Source organism: Pongo pygmaeus, chromosome 1 (genome assembly GCF_028885625.2).
Source record: "Pongo pygmaeus isolate AG05252 chromosome 1, NHGRI_mPonPyg2-v2.0_pri, whole genome shotgun sequence".
Taxonomy (NCBI): domain Eukaryota; kingdom Metazoa; phylum Chordata; class Mammalia; order Primates; family Hominidae; genus Pongo; species Pongo pygmaeus.
Window position 1 is genome coordinate 189,981,973 of NC_072373.2, and position 16,001 is coordinate 189,997,973.

The 16,001-nt window shown below is 39.6% G+C and overlaps 1 protein-coding gene across 3 annotated transcripts in view; it reads right to left on the bottom strand.

Annotated features, from left to right (window-relative positions):
• The window catches only part of NFYC (nuclear transcription factor Y subunit gamma), a 79,756-nt gene that overhangs the window by 51,260 nt on the left and 12,495 nt on the right, over positions 1 to 16,001 (bottom strand). Inside the window, exon 1 of one of the 3 annotated variants that reach the window (XM_063657224.1) lies at positions 14,344 to 14,439. The exons of 1 other annotated variant lie outside the window; for it this stretch is intronic. The gene's annotated coding sequence lies outside the window, so the exon portion shown is untranslated. Of the gene's footprint in view, positions 1 to 10,412; positions 10,663 to 14,343; positions 14,440 to 16,001 lie in introns of those variants that run through there. One more of the 3 variants, XM_054492883.2, reaches the window with a different exon arrangement.

Below are 16,001 nucleotides of genomic sequence, written 5' to 3' on the forward strand. Positions count from 1 at the left end.
TGCAAAGTGACTGAGATAGTTATGCTAATCCCTTACATTTGTAAATACTTTACACTTTTTAAAGTAGTTTCACATTATTTTATGTGTTTCTCACCATAAACACATAGATAAGCAACACATCTGACAGATAAAGATACTTTATCCAGGTAGACTGAGGAACTTGGCAGAAGTCACCAGGACAAGTATATGCCACAGCTGAAATTAAAATTCATGTCTTCTGATTCTCAGTTCTGTGCTCTTTCGTTAAATCTTCTCCTTCTACTTTAGAATTGATAACAACAGAAAACCCAAAACTAAAGAAGCTATAGCTTTTCTCAGCCTGGAACACAAATCCACCACGCCTTTTTAACTTTTGTTTTCCTGATCACTCTCCTGAAAAAAGTACTCCAAAAAAATCAAGATACCAGATTCTTAAACATTTCAAAGTAGAAAGCTTAAACAAGAAAGCTTAAGGTTTTCAAGCTTGTTAAACTGCAGTTGCATCAAAGGAGTGGGACTAGGCCATCTAGTTACCAAACAAGAGTGGAGACAGAAAGGATCAAGTTCACTTTCTGGGGGCCTGGTGATGGGAAGTCACTCTATCCTTTCTCTATAATTCAGGAGAAGAGCCTTAGCCCAGCCCCCTATATTGAAGATGTTTTCATAGCTGCCCACTTATAGGAGGAATCACCTGGCTAAATTCTATGCAGTTTCAAAATTATAGCTATCGCTACATTGTGAACACGGTGATAATGTTATCTTAATTATCCAGCCATTCCTCCAAGAAATCAGAATTCCTTTGTTCCACCTCACTAGGGGTAAGCAAGGATTATAAATCATAGCTAGGAAATTTAAAGCAACTGATTATTTAAGAACACCATGGGCCAGGCGCCGTGGCTCACGCCTGTAATACCAGCGCTTTGGGAGGCCGAGGCGGGCGGATCACAAGGTCAGAAGATCAAGACCATCTGGCCAACATGGTGAAACCCCATCTCTACTAAAAATACAAAAATTAGCTGGGCGTGGTGGTGCGCATCTGTAGTCCCAGCTACTTAGGAGGCTGAGGCAGGAGAATTGCTTGAACCTGGGAGGCGGAGGTTGCAGTGAGCCAAGATCGTGCCACTGCACTCCAGCCTGGCGACAGAGCAAGACTCTGTCTCAAAAAAAAAAAAAGAACACCATGATTCATCTAAAAATATCGATCTCTATGTTTCAAGATAAGAACCCAAATATGGGAGCTGCCTCAATACATACCACAAAGTATGTATTTGCACAGCTAAGGAATACCATAGAACACCTAACACAATTCTAACCACGTATCTATTTGGAAAAAATCCTTCAATTACTTACCTGACCTTAGTGAATTTAGGATTCATTAAAGACAATTTCCAAAATACTGATAGTGCTCAATTGTATCTATCTACTTGTACCATGCTTTGTTCCAAAAAGTGACCGTGTTCACCTATTTTAACAAACACTTTAAAGGTAATTCAATTTGACTGTATGTTTGCCCCCTTTACGATTAGCCTGTTAAGTAGTCTACAATATGAGAGTTGATGAGAACTCTGGGAAAGTTCTGTGCCTTTCAGGGGAGAAACAAGTATAGGAAAAGAGAAGGTAGGAGGAAGAATTAGTCCCCGAAGATGGACACAGCTATAGACTGTTTTTCATATATGGTAAGAAAGCACAGTATAAAGAGCAAAAGGCTTTGTCACTAGGCTCTGCCTTCTATTTTCTCACCCTCAAAATGGGGGATGATAATCGTCTGTCCTACTTACATTAGGTAGATACTAAATAAAAGAATGAGTATGAAATCACTTCACTAACTATAAAGTACTATTCATATAAACACTGCATTCTATTACATTGCTTAACCACCTTCAAGGGGAGCTTCATGGGCATCTGGCCAATGAATTTCCAAGAGGAAAACAATCATGGAGTTTAGATTATAAATAATGAGGTAAAATGGCTGGAAATTTACCACTATTTCTCTAGTGAAAAGTTTCTTATTGCCTTTATTTTAGATTGAGGATAATTACAACATACGTAGCCTAGAAACTAAATACACGTGTCTTATATTAAAAATTCTGCTAAATCCTACAGATGAGGCTAGTCTCATTCCTGGTAATTAATTGTGTGTGCTGCTCATTGGTGTTACAATGATCATGTGGGCTATAAATTACTTGCTCAGCAAATGCTGCCAAATTCCTACGTATGTCTTTTCGGTCAGCTTCATGCAGGATGCTGCCATTTGAGATTTTACAAAGCTAAAATCAGTAAGATTATGCCCAATGCAACTCAGAAAATAAAATCTAGTCTTTGTACTAAATGGAGATATGGTATATGTACTAATCTCAAGGAAATATTTGTACATCTTTAAAGCAAGTGAAGGTCACCAGATTCTAAGTAAGTATTTCTAGTTTTTTACTTATCAAGGCACACACAGAATGTGTTAATATTAGCTTTTCGAATATTTAACCTATGAGCTGATAACGATGTCCTCATTTAGTTGAACTCGTCACAAGACCATGTATTACATATGGTGGTCCAAGTACTGCGAGGAAGATGTAGGCTAACAATGAAACCTTTACCTTGTTGTACACGCCTGGATTAAGGGGAGTTACAGATATTCTCTATTTTTAGTAAACTAATACTAAAAAAACGAGCAAGTAACTTTTTGGAATAAAGAATATTAATTCTTACATGGGAACCGCACACTCAGAAAACAGGGGTGTGCAACCAAAAAAAGCTTAGAGAACACTGACCTAGAGGACTCTACCATGCTCATTTCTGGATTTCTCAACTTCAGAGTCAGACATTTTTGGGCTTCCATCTTTGACATGTAGCACTAGTCTTCTGTCAGTTCTCTTTCTTGATTCTCTCCTGTTTGTCCCCTAGGTTCGGCTATAATCTCTATGAGCCTAAATTCCAAATATACATTACCAATTCTGATATTTCTCCAAAGCTTCAGTCCTTCATGTACAAGCTGCCTGGCTGGACATCTACAACCAGAAAGCTACCCAGAACTGAAATTCCACGTGCCCCAAATCAAATCTATCTTCTTTTCCCCCCAGACTTGCTCTTCCTAAATTTCTGTTTCTATCCTCCAGTCACCCAGACTGGATAGAAATCTCAGTATCATTTTGCACTTTTTCTCCTCTGTTCCTCATTTCTAATCAGCTGCTAAATTCTATAGTAACGGTGTCCAACAGTGTCCATCTCCTGACCTTTCTTCATACTACCACTATCTCTGTTCAGACCCTCATTACCTCCATGCAATAAAAACGATGATGATGATAGCCAATGCTCATTAGGAGTTACTGTGTGCCACGTACAATTCTAAGCCCTTTACGTTACTACCTATTTTAAACCTCCTAATAATCCTATAAGGGTTGTGAACCTAAGATGTATAATAAATCTTATAGAAGTGCAGCTCTCATAATGCCACATCACTGTACTACCCCAGATTTTCAATGGTCACCAACGTCAAGCAGAGACTGTTCAAATTTCTTAGCCTAGCAAACAAGGCCCTTCAACATCTGACCCAACTTACTTCTCCATACTTCTTTCTTTTACCACTCCTTCCTGTCCTTAACTCATCTCCTTATGCTCTAAGCAGTTGACCATTTACTGCTCTCCTTAACCCAAGATGTACTTTTTGAATCATGATCTTGCTTGTTGCTCCCAATGCCTGGAATGCCCTTGTCCCTACCTCCCTGAGTCTACACCCAGTTAAACAGCTTGCCTTCATTCCTAAGCCAACGTCTCCCCTCCTCTGAATTCCATGTATTTTGCTTGTTCTCTCCATATCAGTTTCTAATACTTGATAAACATCATCAGTCTCAGAGTAAAATTTTATTTGTATACATTTTTAAAGTCTCCACAAAAAAGACATGCATGTGTGGTGAACTGGTGAAAGGAAGTGTAAAAAGCATCCAACTTTAGCATTTTCTTGAAGATAAGAACTATATAGCTTAGGTAGACAGAAGAAAATTTCATTTTATCTGGATATTTTCAATCAAGCAGGTCTTCCCTTTAGTTTTCTATGTAATTGAAGCTATGGGAACAGACCAAAACGGTAGTACTTCCAAGAAGAAAGGATAACCAAGTGAATCAGCACTGCTATTTGCTGTGGTTATTTTAGTCTTCTTTCTTTGAACTAAGGAACACAAGGTCACAATGTTATGCCACTTTAAAGTTAAACATTTACTATGTTTTTTTTTTCTTTAGTTCTTCCTTTATACTGGAATTTACCTTCATTCCTTATCCTTCGATTGCCCATTTTCACTGCAGGTGCTAGACTGTAATTTAATTTAGAATAAATACTGTAAGTAGAGAAAAACTTTTGGTCAATTATTGAACAGCGGGGTCTAGCTTTGGGATCCCAAAGGGAGAGACAAGAAGATAAGAGTAAGAATACAAATAGAATCTGACCACGTTATAAAGAGATAGGCCCCCATATTGAGGTAGCAGAACACATTAAAAAAAAAACTAGCCAGGCACAGATGCTCACACCTGTAAATGCCAGTGCTTTGGGAGGCTGAGGTAGAAAGATCCTTTGAGGCCAAGAGTTCGAGACCAGCCAGGGAAAATAATGAGACTCCATTTCTACAAAAAAAAAAAAAAAAAAAGTTTTTGTTTTTTGTTTTTCTTCTTGAGACAGAATCTCACTTTGCTGCCCAGGCTGGAGTGCAGTGGCACTATCATGGCTCACTGCAACCTCCCAGTTCAAGCAATTCTTGTGCCTCAGCCTCCTGTGTAGCTGGGACTACGCCTGGCTAATTTCTGTATTTTTTTAGTAAACGCTGGGTTTCACCATGTTGGCCAGGCTGGTCTCAAACTCCTGACCTCAAGTGATCCGCCCACCTTGGCCTCTCAAAGTGCTAGGATTACAGGCATGATCCACCACACCCAGCTAAATTATTATTATTATTATCATTTTATTTATTTATTTTTTTGAGACACAGAGTCTCACTTTGTTGCACAGGCTGGAGTGCAGTGGTGCCATGTCGGCTCACTGCAAGCTCCGCCTCCCGGGTTCACGCCATTCCCCTGCCTCAGCCTGCCGAGTAGCTGGGACTACAGGCGCCCGCCACCACACCCGGCTAATTTTTTGTATTTTTAGTAGAGATGGGGTTTAACCATGTTAGCCAGGATGGTCTTGATCTGACCTCGTGATCTCTCTGCCTCGGCCTCCCAAAGTGCTGGGATTACAGGCGTGAGCCACCACACCCGGCCCTCAAAATTTGTTTTTAATTAGCCAGGTCTAGTAGCGTGCATCTGTAGTCCTAGTTACTCGGAGGCTGAGGTGGGAGGACTGCTTGAGCCCAGGAGTTTGAGGTTGCAGTGATCTATGATTACACCACTACACTCTAGCCTGGGCGACAGAGCAACACCTTGTCTCCAAAAAAAGGAAAGAAAGCTAAACTTCGGGGAAATGTAGACATGAAATATATTCTATCCAGCTATGTCTATTATAATCTTCAGTCAGTACACTTTAGGACTTAAATATTACATAACTTACATCGTTCAAGCCCTCATTCTTTCAATGGACTATAACTTTTGTCTAAATATATGAAGGTCATCACCTTCAGAAAAATTAAAAATGTTAAAGTATATCATGGTCTATCAAAGAATATAAAGATAAGAACAAAAACTATTCAAACCTAAGCACATACACACATAATACCACTTTGCTGATGGGAAAGAGTAAAGTCAGCACAGTTAAGATATTATTTTGGGTGTCTATAAACAATGATTCCTATTTTAGTCTTGTCAAATGCTTAAGATGACCCTGGAATCTTTGTTTATTAAATACAGGTTAGCTTGTGGACTCACTTTAAGAGCCAGGTCCAAACTTTTTTGGGAATTAGCTTGTTGTTGAAATATAATAACAAAAAAACAAAAACAAAAAACACTAACTGGCTTGCAGGTGATGTGTTTGTATACCCTAACTTCCTCATAATGCACAAAAGTAACCTGGTTCTCTGGAATACCTCACAGGTGAGCATCATTAGCTTCCTAGCTGGTTCTCAGCTTTCTGAATAAGCAACTAACTGGCTGAGGCAAGGTATCTTCAGATCCCAAAGGGACACTAAATCTGCTACACCAGACTTTCAACCAACACACTTCAGGTAAAGACTTCTGAACCTCTTCCATGGCACATTTTCTCTGTTCCTTCTATACCCAAAGAGCAAACCTATACAGAAGTGCCAAAAGGAAAAGAAACATGAAAAATAAAAAGTGAAAACAACCTAGAGGAATAAAAGAAACATGCAACAAATTGAGTGGGAGTCAAATCTCCAAACTTGTACAAGCCTGTTCCTAAAAAGCTGAAAGACTTGGATTAGGGCACCTGAACTTACTGGGCCTCAATTTCCCCACTTTACAAGAAGGGAACTAGACTAGATCCCTAAGTGATTCCCATCAGCCTAATTTAGACGTATTCAAACTCTGTATGCATATATTATCAGTAATGAGGATAGGCAAAAATCATTCCATTCATGAAGACAGCCATGTTCAACTTTTCATACGTTTTTTGGATTACTGAAGCCCCCACAAAAGTATTTAGCCTCTTTAAAAAGGAGACCTCATCTTCTTTTAAAAACAAAAGCCCAAAGTGACCACGATTGCTGTTTTTAAACCTACACATCCCTGGAACTGGAATTTTATTTGGTAAAGTCAGTATCAATTTTGCCAAACCTCACTCTGTCTGAATATGATTCTTTCAATGCACAGATAGGAAGCAAGACACCAATGCTGACTGACCATGCCTGAGAGGAAGTGACTTAATAGGACAGGAAATCAAACATCACAAAATATCAACCCCACCCCTGGGGGGGAAAAAAAGGAAGTCCTAAAAATAGATGACACTGGGCATGCAGACTAGATCAAAAAGAAATCCCCATGAGTTTCCACCAATTATGTTAGAAAGGTATCTCATAGTAGGTATCAATTGTGTGAAATTTATGTTAGATTTTTGATGAGAGATCAATTATTTTTTTTAAAAGTGTTCATCCCACAATTGGGCACAGTGGCTCATGCCTGTAATCCCAGTGCTTGTAATCCCAGCACTTTGGGAGGCCAAGGCGGGAGGATCACTTGAGTCCAGGAGTTTGAGATCAGCCTGGGCAACAAATCAAGACCCCGTCTGTATTTTAAAATAAAATAAAAATAAAAATAAATAAATAAATAAAAATTAGTTGGGCACGGTGGCACATGCCTGTAGTCCCAGCTACTCAGGAGGCTAAAGTAGGAGGATTGCTTGAGCCCAGGAGGTGGAGGCTGCAGTGAGTCATGATCATGCCATGACACTTCAGCCTGGCATACCAGCCTTGGCAACAGAGCGAGACCTCGTCTGCAAAAAAAAAAAAAAAAAAAAGGCATTAATCCCAACATTTACTTGCTTACTATACAGCAGGCTGTAACTACCTCCCATGCTTGAAAATTGACAGGATAATCACAAAGCAAACAAAAAAAATGGTTCCAGTTTACTTTATAAATATTTGGTATACAAACTAAAAATGTAACCTCTGCTTAGTAAACATCTGCAACCATTACAACTTACCTGCATTGTAATGCAAATCTCATAATGCAAATGGAACAGGCTTCCACATTTTATTCTGAGAGGTTCCTAAATCTAACAAGAGTTTTTTTAAAATCAGCATACCCATTTCATGCTACTCTGAGAGGTCCTTAAATTTTGACAAAGGGGTTAAAATTCTTTCACAGGAATCTTGATGAGTAAAGGATTGGTGGTCTCAACATATGCATTAAATAAATAGGGTCATGTCAGCATAAATAGGAATATGCAGGTGAAGGCAGTTTAAAAAGAAATGTGTCAGGTTTAAACTAACTCCTTTTTACAAATATTAAAATACTGGCATTTTTTTCTTTGATGCCACACCTATCTTCACAAACGTTTCATCCCCCAAACAGTCTGGATTAGTAACAACTAATATTATGTAGCTCTTCACAATTTGCAAAGTACTTTGACACACATGATCTCATTCAAGACTCACCACTAAATAAGACACTATTTTTAGGTTCCATTTTTACATGTGAGGAAGCTAACACTAAATGGCTGACTTGCCCAAACCTACAAAGCTGGTGATAAAGGTGAGTGGGGCTTGAACACAGATCTCTTGACTTTAAATGGTCTGTACCATGCTGCCTCAAATATTGTGATCAAAGTAAATAAATGTCCATATCTCTAGACCCCATCTAAGCCTCCCCCACTTACACACACAGCCACCCATGGCCTAAATTAGAGTTAGCTCTCTAGAAGGTCTTTGCTCTTTCTGGAAGCAAAGTTTTCTTCATTTGTCTAGTAAACATTTATCTGGCTGAAGTGTTAAAACACCATTTGACATACACTAGAAAATAACTTAGTCATCAAAGGTTTTGCACAGGCATGCCCATGTGCATTTTTCCAGATAGTGGGTCAGATTCTCAAAGAGTCTATGATCCAAAAATGGTGAAGAACCTCGGCTAGAGGCAGTGACTGGGCGTCTTTCCAAGAAGCCAAATCCACAAAGTTCTCAAGTTTATGGTTTACCTCATACTGTACCACACCTTCACGTTTGCCTCCCCCGCTGCAGGCCTTCTCCTAGGGCCAACAGGGTCAAGTCAGCACCTACAACTGTTTTTAAAATCGTATATATAATCTGGAACAACTGATAACATGTAAATAATCAATGACTTAAAAAAATAAATTTAAATCAAAATAACTACCTCTTAAAATGTAATCCTTAACACATACTTCTTCATCTTAGGACTTAAATTCCCAGAATGAACATTTTCTTATTATAAGCATTCTAATTCCCCAAAACTTTCACAAATACAACTACTCTGAACTCCTACAATACTATCCCCTTCACTAAGAACCCTCTAGATTACAAAGAAGACAAGGTAGCATGCAAGGAATTCTGAATCTGTTAGGCAGTTCACTCAGCTATCATACCAAAAGAATTTAGAATTTTTTGCTGGGGGGAGGGAAGTAAAAAGAGTGGGAGAGAGAATGAATGCAGCCCCATTGTCTTATTCCCTGAAAACTCCTAATTTGCATCTATAACATATTCCTACTAACCACTCGACTTGAATATCAGAAGTACAGTCTCTTTTCATCTTAAATAGAGCTTTTCAGTCCAAATCTGTATAAACAAACTTTGTCCTTCAATCTTTCAACTCCCCGGCAGTTTTTCAAGGTCACTTTTGCAAGCAACGACAGAGGCCTGAATCCAGGAACTTTGACTTGCTATATCATTACAACTCCAAGAGCCCCAAATCTAAATCCTATCAGTCCCCTCAGGTAAATCCTTTATTAGAGGGGAAGCTAGGGAAGGCAAATCAACACCCTCGAAACTTCTCTCTAATAGGGCCTGCTCCTTTTCCGTACCCAGAGACTAAGTGCTGCTGGCTCACGGCTCCACACTGAGTCTGCTGCAGAAATGTTCCAATGACCTTCATTCCGTATTTGCAAATAAAAAGAAAACAAAGAATTGCATTTTAAAATCAGGTGTATTATAGATCTTAGTACGTGGGATTGAAGATTTCACTGTTCATAAGAACTGGCTGGTTACTGATTAGCAACCTACATTAGCTTTATATCCCTAAAGAGAAAAAAATACATATATCAAAGGCAAAAGATAGGGTGCCTATACTCTTAACTTTCCTATTCACAAGCTGCAGGATTTTAAATATTTAATACGGAAAAATGAAAAGCACTTTGCTCATATCATTTTAAAGAACTAAATCAACACCTGACAAAATGTGTGAAATCTGTGGAAAAAGATTTGCTCATCACTGTTAATATAAGTGAAGATGTTTCTAACCAGCATTCTAAGCTAAAATGTGCATTAAAAACAAAGATTGTTACTACATTAATTACTACTTATTAGAATCTAGAGGTAGACTGGTAAATCAAGAAAGTTATGGGAAAATTTCACACTGGCATGTGGGCCTTCACCATTAGAACCTGCAGCAGTGCAAATCATATTTTCACACAAATTTCTAACAGCAACAGTGTTGCTTCCATATCTGAAAACACAGATGTCAACAAAGTGCGTGGAAATAGAACAACTCTCACAACAACTCAGCTTATTCCGTAGGAAAGCTTCAGTGCACTTGAACAAAGGAAAATTATTTGGAAAACAGTTAAGTTTACCCAATGCAAAGAGAAAAGTGTTTTGCTTCTGTGTGCCCCTGAAAAATGATTAGCCTTTCTCCATGTACCTGATCTTGTCAATATCCAACTAGGAAAGAAATCCTAGTTGAAGGACATGCAAAATCTAAACACAGCAAGGTATTCTAGGTGCACCAAAAGGTATGCATGGAATGTAAAGTGGCCATTTTCTGAACAGTGCAACTTGTCTACACTCTCTGAAGCTAAACAGTTTCTATCATTTCAACACAAAACAAAGAATTAAACTTACCGGGAACTGCATTAATTTTACATGTAGTTATTTATACCTCCTCGGACTGGGAGAATTTAAGTCACTCCTATCCCTCCCCCCCAAAGGACGGAGGAAACAAAAGGCAGCAGGAGATGCAGAAACCTGAGTCTGGAATGTCCACTCCAGTGAAAACCCGAACAGCTGTCCTCCCACCCCCCAACCAACTATTCGCCATTTTTCTTTGTCTTTCAGCTGACCCCTGCCTCAGTGAAAAACTCCGAGGCTCCAATGAAGCCCTGCAGCCTCCTTCCACTTTAACAGTCAAAGGCATTCAATCTAGCATGCTATTTGACACCAAACCTTGCCTCCACAGTGGTCCCATTGGCTGAACTGCTTTATCGGCTAAGAACACAAAGCCACGATTGGCTGTTCACGTCATCAGTTACCTCTTTTGTACACTTCCTGTTTTAAAGTTACCTTGAGAAGCAGAACAGGGGTCAGATTCAGACTTCAAACTATGGGGAACTCTAAGGCGTGGAAATGTCTGGCAAATGCACACAGCAGCTGCACTAGGGCATCATGTGCTTCTAAAACAGAATATTGACAATTTAGAATTGCTCTTAAAAACAAGCCAAAGGGTTGTTACTGTTCCCACCCACGGGATTTCTTATTGGCTGTCAGAGTTCCATTTAAAAAATTTAAGGTAATTTAACTGCTTCTGATTGGCCATCAAAGATGTCTGTAAGATACTGCTACGCTATCCTATGGCAATAGACCAGAGAAGCAATGTGCACAAGGTCGGAAAGTTGTGACCATCTTCAGTTTTCTGTTGAGCATTAACAGAAGAAAAACAAAACTGGGTAGGGCTAATCCAAAGAAAATTCAGCTTCTTTAACACTAACAGAGTGATGCCAATGGCCATACAATAGTTTGCAGGATTTCTAAAAGGCTTCTGTCATTATGTTAGTGGCACTTCAAAGGCACAGATTGGTATCAAGGCAAAGCACTTTATTTTAAAACACAAACTAATTTAAATAGGAAAATTTTAAGGTAATGTATGAAGTTAGCGGCAGGGACAGTTGAAGTGGCATTTCTAGAAAGTCAACCAGGAACCTAAGAAGGAAACATAATGATGGGAGGGGGGGGTGAATGACAAAAAAGCTAGAACATTAGAGAATACAATCATCCCCTGGTATCCATGGGAGACTGGTTCCAGGATACTCCCCAGCCAACCCTCTCATGGATACCAAAATCCTTGGGTGCTCATGTCCCTAACATAAAACAGTATAGTATTTGCATAAAACACTTGCACATTCCCATGTATACTTTTTTTAAGAGATGGTGTCTCACTATGTTGCTAGGCTGCAATGCAGTGGCTATTCAGGCATAATCAGGGCATAACAGCCTCAAACTCCTGGGCTCAATCTTCCCACTGCAGCTTCCAAAGTGGGTGAAACTACAGGTGCACGTCACCTTGCCCAGCTTCCTCTATACTTTAAATAATCACTAGGTTACATATAATACCTAATAAAATGTAAATGCTATATATGTAGTTGTTATACTGTATTGAATGACAAGGAAAAAAGTCTGCATATGTTCTATACAGACACAATTTTTAAAAATATTTTTGACCCATGGTTGGTTGAATGCTTAGATGCAGAGGGCTGACGATGTATTATCAAAAGCACATTATAATTTGATGGATTAACTAATTTATTTAGGGCAGTCACAGAGTTTGACATCCCAGAGGATAAATTTGTTCTTTTTTTTTTTTTTGAGATAGGGTCTGGCTCTGTCACCCAAGCTGGGGTGTTGCTGGGGTGTAGAGGCACGATCTCGGCTTACTGCTGCAGCCTCCGCCTCCTGGGCTCAAGCGATCTTCCCACCTTAGCCTCCTGAGTAGCTAGGACTACAGGTGTGTGCTACCACGCCCAGCTAATTTTTCTATTTCTTTTCTTGTTTTTGTTTTTTTAAATTGGTAGAGATGGGGTCTCGCCATGTTGCCCAGGCTGGTCTCGAACTTCTGGGCTGAAGGAATTCTCCTGCCCCTGCCTCCCAAAGTGCTGGGATTACAGACGTGAGCCGCTGTGCCTGGACAAGGATAAATTTCTCTCTCTTTTTTTTTTGGAGATGGAGTCTCACTCTGTTGCCTAGGCTGGAGTACAGCGGCACGATCTTGACTCACTGCAACCTCCACCTCCTGGGTTCAAGTGATCTACTTAGTAGCTGGGACTACAGGCACCCACCACCATGCCCAGCTAATTTTTGTATTTTTAGTAGAGATAGGGTTTGACTATGTTGGCCAGGCTGGTCTTGAACTCTTGACCTCAAGTGATACACCTACCTCGGCCTCCCGAAGTGCTGGGATTACAGGAGTGAGCCACTGCACCCCAGCCTTCTAATAGATATATATTTTTTATATAAAATATATATGTATAATATAAAATATATCTATATATTTTATATCGATATAAAATATATAATAGATATAAAATATATATAAAAATATAAAATATATATTATATAAAATATAAAATATAAAATATATCACATATTATATTATATAATATATAATATATATTACATAATATATTATACTATATATTATATTATATATTATATATATTATATAAAATATATATATATGGTTTTTTGTTTTTTTTTTTGAGACAGAGTCTCCCTCTGTCACCTAGGCTAGAGTACAACGGTGCGACCTCATCTCGCTGCAACCTCTGCCTCCTGGGTTCAAGCGATTCTCATGCCTCGGCTTCCCGAGTAGCTGGGATTACAGGCACCCACCACCACACCCAACTAATTTTTGTAGTTTTAGTAGAGACAGGGTTTCACCATGTGGACCAAGGTGGTTTCAAACTCCTGACCTCAGAAAATCTACCCACCTCGGTCTCCCAAAGTGCTGGGATTACAGGCATGAGCCACCACGCCTGGCCCCATATTTTTAAGAATAAGCACAGCAGAGTTGATCTCAGAAGAGATATTGTAAGTATTCTTACTTGTCTCACTGTGGTTATTGAAAACATTCCAAGGTGCTGAAGTCTACCAGGGGTAGTCAAAGATTTTCTTAAGGATTTTGGACCAACTGCTTAGGTTTTTTAAGAGGCAGCTCCTAATGTGGTGAAAATCAATTAGCATGTTTTTCTTTTCTTTTTACTATTTTTTTTTTTAGCAACACATTCAAATACAAACATCTCACCATTCATTACCTGAGGGCTTTAACAATCTCCTTAGATCTGCTTCCTCCCACCAAAGCTAAATATCCTAGGACTGAAAAATACAGTTGTTTTGCTAGGTGGATGAGATCTTTTCTAGAAACTCCTCATTTGACCATACATGAGAACTCATCCTTGACATGTGCAGAGATTCAGCAGGGACCCGAAATAGGAACAAGGTGGTCTGCCCTATCACTCTGCCATATTAACTTCTCTACATACATTCCACTCATTTCCCATGATGAAATGAAATGATTTCTGAACACCTACTTGTGCCAGGTTCTGTGATAGGTATATTACAGACTTTACCCCTCTAATTCTCACTACAATACCCTTCTACCAGTGAGAAAGAGTGAGGTTCAAAGAAGTTAAAAAAAACTGGTCCCTAGCCATACATCTAGATTCAAACTTGGGTCCCACCGAGAGTGGTACTCTTTCCACTGCACCACACTGCTTACCAAGACATGGAGCACCTCAGGGCACATCCACGGAAATTCTTAGGTGCCATATGTATGTGTAGATAGCATAAACCATTATCCAACTTCAACAAATTTAAAAATTAAAAATCTGGGCCAGGCGTGTTGGCTCACGCCTGTAATCCCAGCACCTTGGGAGGCCAAGGAAGGAGGATCACTTGAGCTCAGGCATTTGAGATCGGCCTGGGTAACACAGTGAGACCCCATCTCTACAAAAAATACAAAAATTAGCTAGGTGTGGTGGCACACGCCTGTGGTTCCACTTACTTTGGAAGCTGAGACCAGAGGATCACTTGACCCAGGAGGTCAAGGCTGCAATGAGCCGTGATCATTCCACTGCACTCCAGCCTGGGCGACAGAGTGAGACTCTATTTCAAATAAGTAGATAAATAAATAAATATTAAAATTTAAAAATCTGACTAATGTTAAATTTGATCTGCCAGTTAGAGACCTAGCCAATGGTATGACCAAACAGCACCCTATAAGTTGTTACAAATTTTACTACTAAATTATTAGGACCATTTAACCAGTAACAAACCACATTTATAAGGGCATGAAACAACTAGGTAAATCATTAACAAGAGTACACTGTTAAAATTTGAAGGGGTTGTGAGACAACTTCACAATGGCATCCAAATAAAGAGTTTGGTTATGTTAACAAGATGTGTTATACGTACTGTAATTCTCTTCTGAAAAGTTTAGATTACAGATTCTGAATACCTACTCCCATCCTGGGAAGAGAAGGCAGCAGGCCAACAGGCCTTATCTGTACTGGAGCTTCTCTTAGCCCCAGAACACCTGAGGGCCAGTCAGCTGACAAGGAAAAGCAGCTCATCTGAAGGGTGGGGGTGGGGAGCAGAAGAATAGGGAGAACATGTTCACAACCTCGCTGATTACTAATTAGTGCCAGTATGGCAAAACAACTAAGCACTTGGAAGTCAGGCAGTGTTAGTTTCAAGTTCTGACTCTACTTATTAATTATATGACACTGAACTAACCCTGAGCCTCAGTTTCCTTATCTGTATAGATATCACCATGTATACCAGAGAGCCACTGTAAGGATTAAACAAGGTAATATGTGTAGAGCATATTGTACTATGCCTGAATAAGCACTGAAAAAATGGAAAGTATTAAATGTCATCCAATATTCAACTTCCTTGATTTATAGACGGTTAAGGTTCAGAAAGGGAGAAAACCTGCTTAAGGCCCTGAAGCCACTTTGAAGAAATACCTCTCTTCTATCTCTAGCATACTCTGCAGGCCTGTAGAAAGCAACTCCTTAGCCATAAAGGACAGTACGGGAAGACTACCAGGAGCCATAAAATTCTCCAGTTTTTATGCTGGAAACCCAGGCTTTTCACCACTACTCCCAGCAAATGTCTGATCACTGTTCTAAAAGCTGGCCCTCCAACTCTGCTTTGGATGTACCAGATTAAACCAATCATGACCTTTAACACTCTACGAAGGTCTTCGGCATAGTTTTTATTAATTCTTGGCAGTTTGCAAAGAAAAGACCTCAAGTCCTACTTCTCATCAACACTTACCTTAGAATTCAAGCCACAGTGGGAAGAGAACCCAAATTATTCTTGAATTTCCATTTGGCAGCTGCATCCATTCACTTACTATAGCTTTCTCTTCTACCTGTCATTGCTGTGGACTGAGAACCTAACAGAATCTCTAGGATTCCAGCTAACATTCTTCCCTGGTCCTGGATCTCAGCAGCCCTCTACACCAGACAACTGCATCTTCTTACCCTAAAAAACACTCAAATCAGGCCGGACGCTGTGGCTCACGCCTGTAATCCCAGCACTTTGGGAGGCTGAGGGGGGCGGATCACGAGTTCAGGAGATCGAGACCATCCTGGCTAACACGGTGAAACCCCGTCTCTACTAAAAATACAAAAAATTAGCATGGCGTGGTGGCAC